At 47.6% G+C, this 9,903-nt stretch overlaps 1 non-coding gene across 1 annotated transcript; it reads right to left on the bottom strand.

The window, feature by feature from the left end:
- Nucleotides 1–6,318: 6,318 nt before the first annotated feature.
- On the bottom strand, nt 6,319–6,401 carry TRNAL-UAA (transfer RNA leucine (anticodon UAA)). The gene has a single exon. It is a non-coding gene; the product is annotated as a tRNA-Leu (tRNA).
- Nucleotides 6,402–9,903: the final 3,502 nt, after the last annotated feature.

Raw genomic sequence — 9,903 nt, 5'->3', positions numbered from 1 at the left:
GCTCAAACAGATGGGGAATGGCTGTCAAGCACAAATCTCCAGAGTCATTCAGTGATCTATTACCAGGTGACCACTTGCAAATAAAGGTCACTGTTTGTTTTCTACCTGGGGGTTTCAACCTGCTTATCATTTTGATGTGGAGGGTTCATTAAAACCCAGCAAAGGGGTCCTTTCTCTGTCAAAGCAGCGATGCAATGTCCTTTTGCTTTAGAATCTCTGAAATGGTTCTCCAAAGGGCAAACACTCAAGCACATTTGTCTCACAGTTCCCAAAGCAGATGAGAGTTTTAAAAAACCCTAAGCTTTCAAGGTCAAAATTGATGCTCTGTTGGGATATGGTGTTGAGAAAGCATTGCTGGAAATGTCCATCTCACAGCTCTGTCTCCACCTGCAGTTTCCCAACACGAGTGCCTAAGCTGTCACAGATGCTGAGGAATCCTGAGGGGAAAGAGGATGAAGATGGATGGTCTTATGATTAAACCAGAGGACAGGGATTCAAGGGACCTGGTGTCACTTATAGACCCCCTGTGCTGACTTTGGGCAAGTCAATTAACCTCTCTGTGCTCCTGCTTGCCATGTGTAACATGGAGATAAGAGACCTCCCTACAGCACAGGAGACTTGTGTGGTTGACAGATGCTCTCATCCAATGCCAACAGGAGTCATGAGATTTCACTGACAGGAGAGTGATGGAGTGGAGAAGACCCATGGCCATTTGGGGCTATGTGGCTTTGTGAAAACTCAATAGGTGTCTGTTCTGCTTCCCTTGCTACCTGCTTCACACCTGTCTGTCTTACAAGGCACAAACGCTCTCCTGACCGAGCGCTGGCTCCAACACCAGCTGTGGGAGCCCTCGTGTCTCACAGGATGATCCCACGAGAGGAAATGCACAAGTGAGGATTTTTTGGCATTAAAAAAAAGTGATGTGAGTCTCAGAAATAGCTATGGAGATGCCAACCCTGTCTTACCCCCATGGGTGTGGAAGTGCCTGAGGTGAAATGTTCTGGTTCCCTGGCCTGCTGCCCTTGTGCCCATGGGACACCCAGGTAATTCCCAATGTGGGGAGGACTGTCCTGCCCATCACAGCAATGCAAGAGGCATCACAGCTGGCCCCACCTGTCCTTCTCTCCCACCAGGCTAGAGAAGCTCACTAATATCTCCTTTTTAAGATTTTTACAGCTCTGTAAACAAGGGAACATAATTTGCAATTATGCTCTTTGATTTCTGGTTGGTTTTGTTGTTGTTGTTGTTGGGTTTCTTTTAAGACATCAGAAAAGAAAAGCATTCCTGTGCTTTCACAGGAAACACTCTATTTCCCCTTCCAATTTCACAAGACAAGTTAAAGCTTCTAATCCTGACCCTGGCAAAGCCTGCCTGACCCTTTCCTGCAAGGCTCAGGGGAAGGATTTCTTTCCCTCTCCTGTTGGGTTGCGGGTGGTTTGTTTTGGTTTTTTTTTCTTCTATTAAAAACCCATAGTATTATTAAAAAGGAATTGTTCAATTCCTTTAATTGGCTCAGAAGATAAATTCTTCCCTCAGCCCAGGGGGTCATGGCCATCAGCAGCTATTTATTAGCAGCATTGATTGAGAAGAACAGCCTTTAAATGGAAATAAATTCAATTCTATGGCAAAGAGTATTCCATACAGGCTATTAATATAAGACATGAAGCTTAATAGTTTTATTTCATATTTCTTTGTTCCATTCCTCAGCTCATGGCCATCTTCACTACTCCCAGTTACTCCCCATGTTTCCCTCCAACCATCCCCTCCCCATCAGGGGAATTTCCTTACCTGCATGGGTGAGAGCAGGCACAAGGGTGATAATGATGATAGAGATTTGAGTGAGCTCAGAGAGGCTCCAAATCAGGTCCCTGGGAACCCGAGGAAGAAGGAGCGGTGATGGGGAGCAAGATGAGACTTCCACATGCATGCACAATAGAAATGAGAGGGGGAGAAGAGCTCTCCTATGCTCTCTGGGGAATTTTTTGTTAGATTTTTGCCTTTTCCACTGCTCAAAAGCTGTCTTTGCCACCCTCTTGTCGACTCCAAAATACATTCATAGTGCACACCTTCATTCCAGTGTTTAATTGCTTGAGATTGTTACTTGTAGGCTGCTAATTTATTAAAACCATATCTCTCATGTTACTCTGGAGCCCACAAGAATCATTGCCTTCTATTAAAGGCAGTGGTGCATGCCTGCTTGGCTTTTTTCTCTGGTCACCTCTGTAATTGCAGCCCATTGCTAAGATGTGAAACTCTGCCCTACCAGCTCAGCATCCTCCACTGGGAGTGTTTGGATGAGGAACAAATGCAGGAGACAAATTCATTCAGGATATAATCAGAAATAACTGTCTGATGTTCACAGAGATTGCACCAGGGACACACAGAGCCTCTAAGCTGCTCAGGTCACTTTTCACAGATGGGCCAAAAAGTGAAGCCAGAGACTCCTGACACAGATGGTCCCTGGAAGCATCATGCAGACCAGACCTTGACAAAATATGATGATGGATCCCTACAGCATCCCATGGAGCCAGCACTGTCCTTGCCCAGCTAAGCACAGAAAGATCTTCCCTGGTCATATGGGCCATCTTTTGAGTCACACACTTGTCCCTCAAAGCAGACACATGCTCCATACACTAGTGCCACAAGCACAGATGGACTCCCATACCAGGAGATAGAGAGATACACACAGCACACGTAGCTCCATACACCAAGTGGCTGATACAGGCCAGAAGCTCCCTGCTTCTCCTCAGCCATCACCTCTCCAACAGGTCTGTCCATCCCCAAAAGGCTGCTCAGCAGCCTTCATCATCTCCTGACTCTGCTCTGCCTTTGAAGAGCTTCCTGGCATTCCAATGCCCACACCTGATCCTACAGAACTGCTCCATAGCATCTAACATGGAGAAGTAGCATCCCTTAAAGCAGTGCCTGAGCCTGGTTTTCAAACTCCTAAAAAAAGAAATCAACAGACAGTTCAGTGATGGAAAATCACTCTGTACTTGAGATACTGCTGAGCAGCAGTGGGGAAGTTGTCCATCCCTCTCAGATTGTTTTCTGAGACCCTGTAATTGCAAGAGGCAGACACCTCTCAATATATAAGGAAAGCATCATGGCCCTCTTGTGTCATGGCACAGCTCACATTTTAGACACACAGTTTTTGCCTCAAATTTGGGTTCCTATGATTCACCTCCTCATCTGGATTTGGCACTTAGCTCCACTGATGTACAGGTGCAAGTTCACAACTAAGATTAAACCACCCCCAGATGTTGGGATGGGACACTGCATCCAGAGCAGCTGGGAGATGCCTTATGGAGTTTCCAGCCAGCTCTCAGAAGGACTCAGGAATATAAATCCTCCCATGGTCCAAAGGCCACCAATACTCCACAATGCACCCCGAGAGCCCATGAACTTTTCACAGTCAGAGAGCATCTGGGACAGAGCTAACAGCACCTGCAGGCAGGGGCAGGCAGAGGAGGCAGAGGCACAGGAAGAGGCACAGATACCAGCCCTCAATACTCAGCAGCCAGCAATTAGAACAGCAGCCATACAAGACTAAAACAATAACATTTTGTTTATCCCCCAAACAATTAGCTCATTTTAGCACTCTGCCTCCAAGTGCTAGGTAACAAAAGGATGCAAGGCAGGTGGCAGCTTCCAGTATCCAAAACTGTGGGTGCATCTATGCTTGTAAAATGGAGGGATGCTGCTCTGGACCCCCAGCCCTGGAAATGCTGGGGTTGCAGGTGGTGGTATCAGCTCCAGGTTAGACTGAATATGGGGATTTCTCAGGGATATGGAATGCAGGTAAGCTAGACTAGCTGCTCTGGTTTCTGTGGACTGGCTTTGACCTACACCCTTTGAAGACCTGGCTCCCTATTCCTGAAACAGCCTGCCTTATTCTAGGACTGTCTTGCTTTTACCTAAGTATTTTATTTATTTTATGTCCAAATATCCCAGGATCTATCTGAGACCTGCAAGCAGGACCACACAGCAAAAGACAGACTTACAAAGATCCAAAAAACCCATTTCATTTAGATTAAACAAGGCCATTATTGTGGTTTAATGTAGGAATTGATTATTATAAGTATGCATATTGAGCTTAACAGCTTAGATTTGTATCTGTTTCATCACTGTTAATCTTTGATAAATATGTTTTTAATAATCTCTGGGTATTTATTGAACATAAAACTGTCATATGAAATTGAGAATAAGATTGCTAAAGATACTTATTATACACTACTTCAACACAAATTCATTATTAAAAACCTTTCACTGAGGCTTACTTTTAACCACAACATAACTGATGCAGATACTGCATAGTTAATCTATAATAAATATATTTGCAATAAACTATTGATATTTAACCTGCAGTAACTGTCTTAATAAATATGATACATGGAAATGGCTTTTGAACAAGCTGCTCTTTTTTTTAGCTCTGTCAGACCCTTGGAGGATGTGGGGTGAGAAGAGGGAAAGCTGTGGCCTTGTGTAAGGCAGTTCACTTATCAGTCCCCACAGCCTTCCCCTACCCTGGTCACTGGACTCATTGCTGTTTCAATCCCCAAATCTCCAGCCCCAGACTCTTACAGGGATCTGTCATTTGCTTTCAGTCCTGACTCATATTAACATCTGGCCCCAGCCATCCCTACAACTCTGGTGGGCTGTGCCATACAAAGGCTGTTAACTCAGCTCCTGGTGCCCCCAGATGATGCTCTGTCTGCCCAACAGTTTTGTAAAGTGGATAAGCACCCTCAAGGGGACTGAAACACACAGAACCCACACCTCTTGGGCAGTAAAAACACAAGCTTTGTGAGAATATGGATCAACAGAGAAGCTTAAATGAGGAGATTTCAGTTTTGAACTCAACAGAAGCCACCAAATGCCTTTGACACATGAACTAGACAGGAGTCTGACTCCAAGCCATCAGAGGTGAAGGACTTGACCCACAGTGCTGCTGAGACCCCCTGGGATATCTCAGAGATGTGTTTGTCATTCTTTGCATCACTTAATGACTGAGGTTAGTTGCAATTAGTCAACTATAGGAGATATGCACAAAATTTCCCTCCCAGCACTAATCAAATGGGAGAGGAGCAGAGTCCTGGGAGTCCTCCCCTGTCCTCTCCTCTGGGTCTTGCCCCATTTGTTATATGGCCACTCATAAGGCCCTTTAAGACTTCCTGGAGGCCACCATCTGATTCTCACGTATCAGAGAGAGCCAAAGATCTCAACGTGCAACTTTTAATTGAGCTGTATCATCTGCCACAAACATGAAATTAATGGTCCTACATCATAATCATAAATTCATACATAACCCCATGCACCAGCAAATAACTCTTTGCAGTGATACTACAATGGTAAGCTGATTTGCAAGAAGTGCACGCTTCCCAGGAATCCTAATTAACCAAATTAACACCATCACTTCAAATCATGTCCCAGCAGTAGGACATTTCCGATTGGCCTCAGGCTGGAGCAAAGCAGCCAAATGAAAACCTGACAGCATCTCTGTGAGTCCAGCAGCCTCACCCTCTGCTGGGGGAAGTATCTGCGGCCATCCATGCACACAAGGAAGAGAGCAAAAGCCTCGTGAGCATTTGGAGGCGCTGACCCAAAACAGAGCACGGCACAGTGACCCTGTGCAGCAGAGGAGCAGCTCTCAGCTCCTCAGGCATTTCCCAAACCTAACCAGCAGTATGAGGAACACCATGCTCTCTTCTTCCAGGGGGTTGTGACACTGCCAAATCCCCTCAGAGAGTGACAAATGTTGCTTTGGGTGAGTCTGCAATGGGTCTGGGGTCATGGGGCAGGGCTGATAAAAGGAACAGACTTTAGAAACCCCAAACTTGTTTCCCTGAACCCACTTGTTCACACTGGTTTCCCCTTGTGACTTGCCCAAAATATTTAGTGCTCAACACCTTTTCTTTTCCCCCTTCTGGGTAGTCAGGTTTTTCTATTTCTGCCACAGGAAAAACAAGTCACTATTTTGGGAGCGTGTGGGATTCAAGCCTATGACTGTCTCAGCACTCCCTGCACAGAAGAGGATATCCACAGCCTGTGTGCCAGAGGGACTGGCTTGTGCCTCTGTGCATATTCAGCCTGGATGGCAGGGAGGCCCAGTCCCACCAGGGTCCTCCCACTGGAGCATGGAATGGCCTCAGCTCCCCAGGCACAGGGACAGAGATCCCATTCCTGCTCTGAAGTGATGCTCCAAAAGGATCCCATCCCTGCTCTGAAGTGATGCTCCAAAAGGATCCCATCCCTGCTCTGAAGTGGTGCTCCAAAAGCTGGGCTGGGAACTTTGGACCTGGAGGAAAAGGAGGCTCCTACCAGAAGTGGGGTTCGAACCCACGCGGGCATGCACCCATTGGATCTTAAGTCCAACGCCTTCACCACTCGGCCATCCTGGTGGGCTCTGGCCTCTCCCCTGGCCCACCAACTCCTCCCTGAGAGCTCACACCTCACCAAGCACTTGGGGTCCCAACCCAGGACACTTCCCAAGCCCAGTGACACCATTCCCTCCTCACTGCTATCTTTAACATCTCCAGCAGCTGATGGAACATCTCATTAGGAGAGAGCTGGTCTCATGGGCCATGAAGAATGGCACAGGCCCTGTGTGCACCCTAGATCCCCATGAAAGAGCCACAGTCACTGGTGGTGATGCCAACAGGGACCCTGGAGCAGGAGGGACATCTCTGGGAGGTCCCTCCTGACTCCACTGGGTCCTCAGGGGAAGGGAGCAGCTCTGACAGCCTGGCAGCTCTCAGCCAGACACAGCACACAGTTAAAGCCTTGGCCCTGCACCCCAGGTGCCACTCCTGACCCCCTCCTGTCTGCATGAAGTACTCTGCTAGTGCATTTAGCTGGGACAGACAGTGGTACAGGAAGGTCTTTTTTTTTTTCCTTTTGGATGAGCTGCAGCTTTGTTCCTATAGTCTAGAGAGAAGAAAAAAACACAGACACCACTATTGAACATCATGGGATTCAAACCCACAACCCCTAGGTGCCCATGATAGCAGGAAGTCTTTAGCCCTTAAGCCACAGAAGCCTGATAATTTCTGTTTCTGAATTCAGTCATCCTCCATATTCTCAGGCCAACACTTTCACACAGGGATGCTATCCCAGAGAAACCCTGCCAGGCCCTTTCACCAGTGCTTTCTGTCTGCTCTCAGCCAGGCTGTCCTGGTCCTGTCCTGCTTCAGTGTGAGAGCAATTTCCTCCTTTCTTCCACGGGGACCACTCATTGCTGCGCCCTGGGGTAGCTGAGCCACTTGGAGGGCTTCTGATTGGCTGATGGGAAGGTGAGAGGCACCAAAAAGGGATATTTCTCAGCCTCCAAAGAGGGTGACACAGAGCTCCTCAGTCTGGGGGGGGTCACCCTGGCCTCCAGAGTTAATTCACATGTACTAGGAAAAAGGCAGCAATATTCCAGACATCTCATGAGGGAATGCTGCCTGTCCTCGGCTCAGCAGAGGACTGGGTCAACCAATTCATATGCTGACAGCAGGAGGAAAACTCACAAGAGGGGACAGAAACTTTCCCTTTTTACCCTGTTCATTACAGCCACAGCAATCTGCCGTGCTGGTCTGTGTGTGCAGAATCACAGCACAGCATCCCTGGATGCCTCCAGCTGCAGCACCCACATTAATATCAAATGAAGTCATGCTCACAAAGGGTGTTGTGCTCGCCAGCTCCCGAGGAATCTGCTCCTAATGAGCGACTTCAAAGCATTAATGAGCTTGCAAAGCTCTCCTCTTCGTTTACAGAGCTGGATCTCACACGCTTGGCATTAAGACAGGGGTCACCCGTCAGCAGAGGAGAATGCGTGTGCATGTCAGCAAATATAATATATTTGTCATCCTCCAAGAAGCAAAGATTAATCATGCCCTCCCAAAAAGGAAGTTTTTATGCCACATCTTCTCTTCACAGCATGGAGAGAAAGGACCTGCCCCCAAGGATGTCCATAACCCACACTGCTCAGATCCCCAAAGAGCCCAGCTTTGAAGTTAACAACCCACCTTAACCCCTTGGGTCCAGGCTGTGAAATGCTACTTGAATTGGCAGCCCGAGGGATGAATAAAGTGGTGGAATTCTGCTCCAGTGAAGGTTTAATGCATGCATGGAGGGAGGGAGTGGTATGGATGTGTGAGAGAGCAGGCTTGACTGATGCTTCCTGCTCCATGGCATCCATCCAGCACAGGCAGGGAAGGGAGATGCTGGCCCAGAACAGCAGGGCTGCACAATGCATCTGCTGCTCTCTCCAGGGGCCAGACACAACCCCCTCCAAGCCTCCCTGAGCTCACCATAAATCCTTGTGTTGAAACAGCCTCCAGTGCCTGGCCAACAGCCCGTTTGCACCCATTTGAGGAGCGGAGCCCATCCATTGTGCTGAACTGGGAGACAGCCACACAATCAAACTGTGGAAAGGGACCAGCCTGAACACAGACCTGCTGCTGGGCACTGATTGCCCTTCCTCCAAAGCCCCTGAGCCTTTTCAGCCTTTCCAGAGCCCTCTTTTTGGCTGGTGTTTCTGCTGGTGCAGGGAGGGTTGGACGATGAGATACGAGCCTGTTCTTGCCCAACCTTCAGACAATGTCCACGTACAGCCTACAGAGGAACTGGAGTGGGGACAGCTCAGCTTCCCTGGCCTGGCTCAAACTTACCATGACACATATCCAAGGGGGTCACAGGCACAACCTGTCTGTGTTTAAAAATACAGCTCCTTCCCAGGGTCTGCCCTGGCTGTGCATCATCCACAAGGTTGGTTGGCTTCACCTGCAAACCTGCACAGAGCCCTGGCTGGGTCTGGAGTCAGCCTTGCCTCTGGCAGGGTTGTAATATCAGCTGAATTACATGTACTGTCTTGGATGTCTCCTGTGCAATCCCAAGCCAGGCTGGCTGTACCTTGCTTGCAGTATCCCCACGAAATGTCAGCAGGAAGATGACACAGCAGCTATAGGCTTTCAGAACACATGTTCTGCCAGAGAAAGACAATAATGTCCTGAAGTCAGAAAGGTGTCATCCTTTGGTTCAGAAACACATTGGCAATGTTAACTGGAAAGCTGTTTCTCCCCTCTTCTCCCTCTAAAGGAGATCTTCTGGCACTTGGTGTCTATTCAGTAGGTCTGTGTTTAATTTAAATAGCCTCTGGAGGCAACTCTGTCCCACATGCTAATACTGCAGCTGAAGAGTGGCTGATGGGTAATTAATAAAAAAATCCAAAGCCTTAAAGTTAAGAGCAATGTAGAGTAAAGAATGACACTTTGAGGGATTTCAGGCCGAAACTGCTCAATTTTATTAATGTGGGGGCAAAAATATTCTCAATATCATTGCTTTAGAAATTAGTTGGAAAAAGGGGAAAAGTGGGACAGTGTTCTCATCTGTGCTCCTCTTGTGCCCTTCCCCTGCTATGAAAGCAGCTCAGCACTGTGCTCCCTTTGGAGCTCTTTGACCTGAAATTTTGGCAGCCCTGCCAGGGTCATCTTAGGTTAAACATGAGATGACAGCTTGGCTCCACCTTGTGCCATAGGCTTGTGGGGAAACTTCATGCTGCTTATAGCTGTGTCCATGTAGAAATTAATGGGGAAGCTCTTAGGACTTTGTCAGATTTAAAACACACTACTGATGTCCCTCGTGTCTGGGAACTACCACATTTTGAGAGTAGCTGGAGTTCATTGACAAAAAGAAGAGTTGAACAGCATTCCTGTTTAACTGGGCCTCAGTAGGTTTAAGAACAAACAGGCAAGCTAGCACAGAAGATCACTCTTGCTCCCTGTCTTTTCTCCCTCTTGAGAGGCAATTCAGGAAACCAAGCCAGCCTTTCTTTGTATTCACAAGGTTTTTTTATAGGATGGCTAGAAAATTCATGTACTGCTATGGGTAAAGGCTTATATTCTGCAGAATTTGACATGA

Source organism: Molothrus ater, chromosome 11 (genome assembly GCF_012460135.2).
Source record: "Molothrus ater isolate BHLD 08-10-18 breed brown headed cowbird chromosome 11, BPBGC_Mater_1.1, whole genome shotgun sequence".
NCBI lineage: Eukaryota > Metazoa > Chordata > Aves > Passeriformes > Icteridae > Molothrus > Molothrus ater.
Note: the sequence above shows the minus strand (reverse complement) of the source record. Positions and strands in the feature narration are given on the sequence as shown.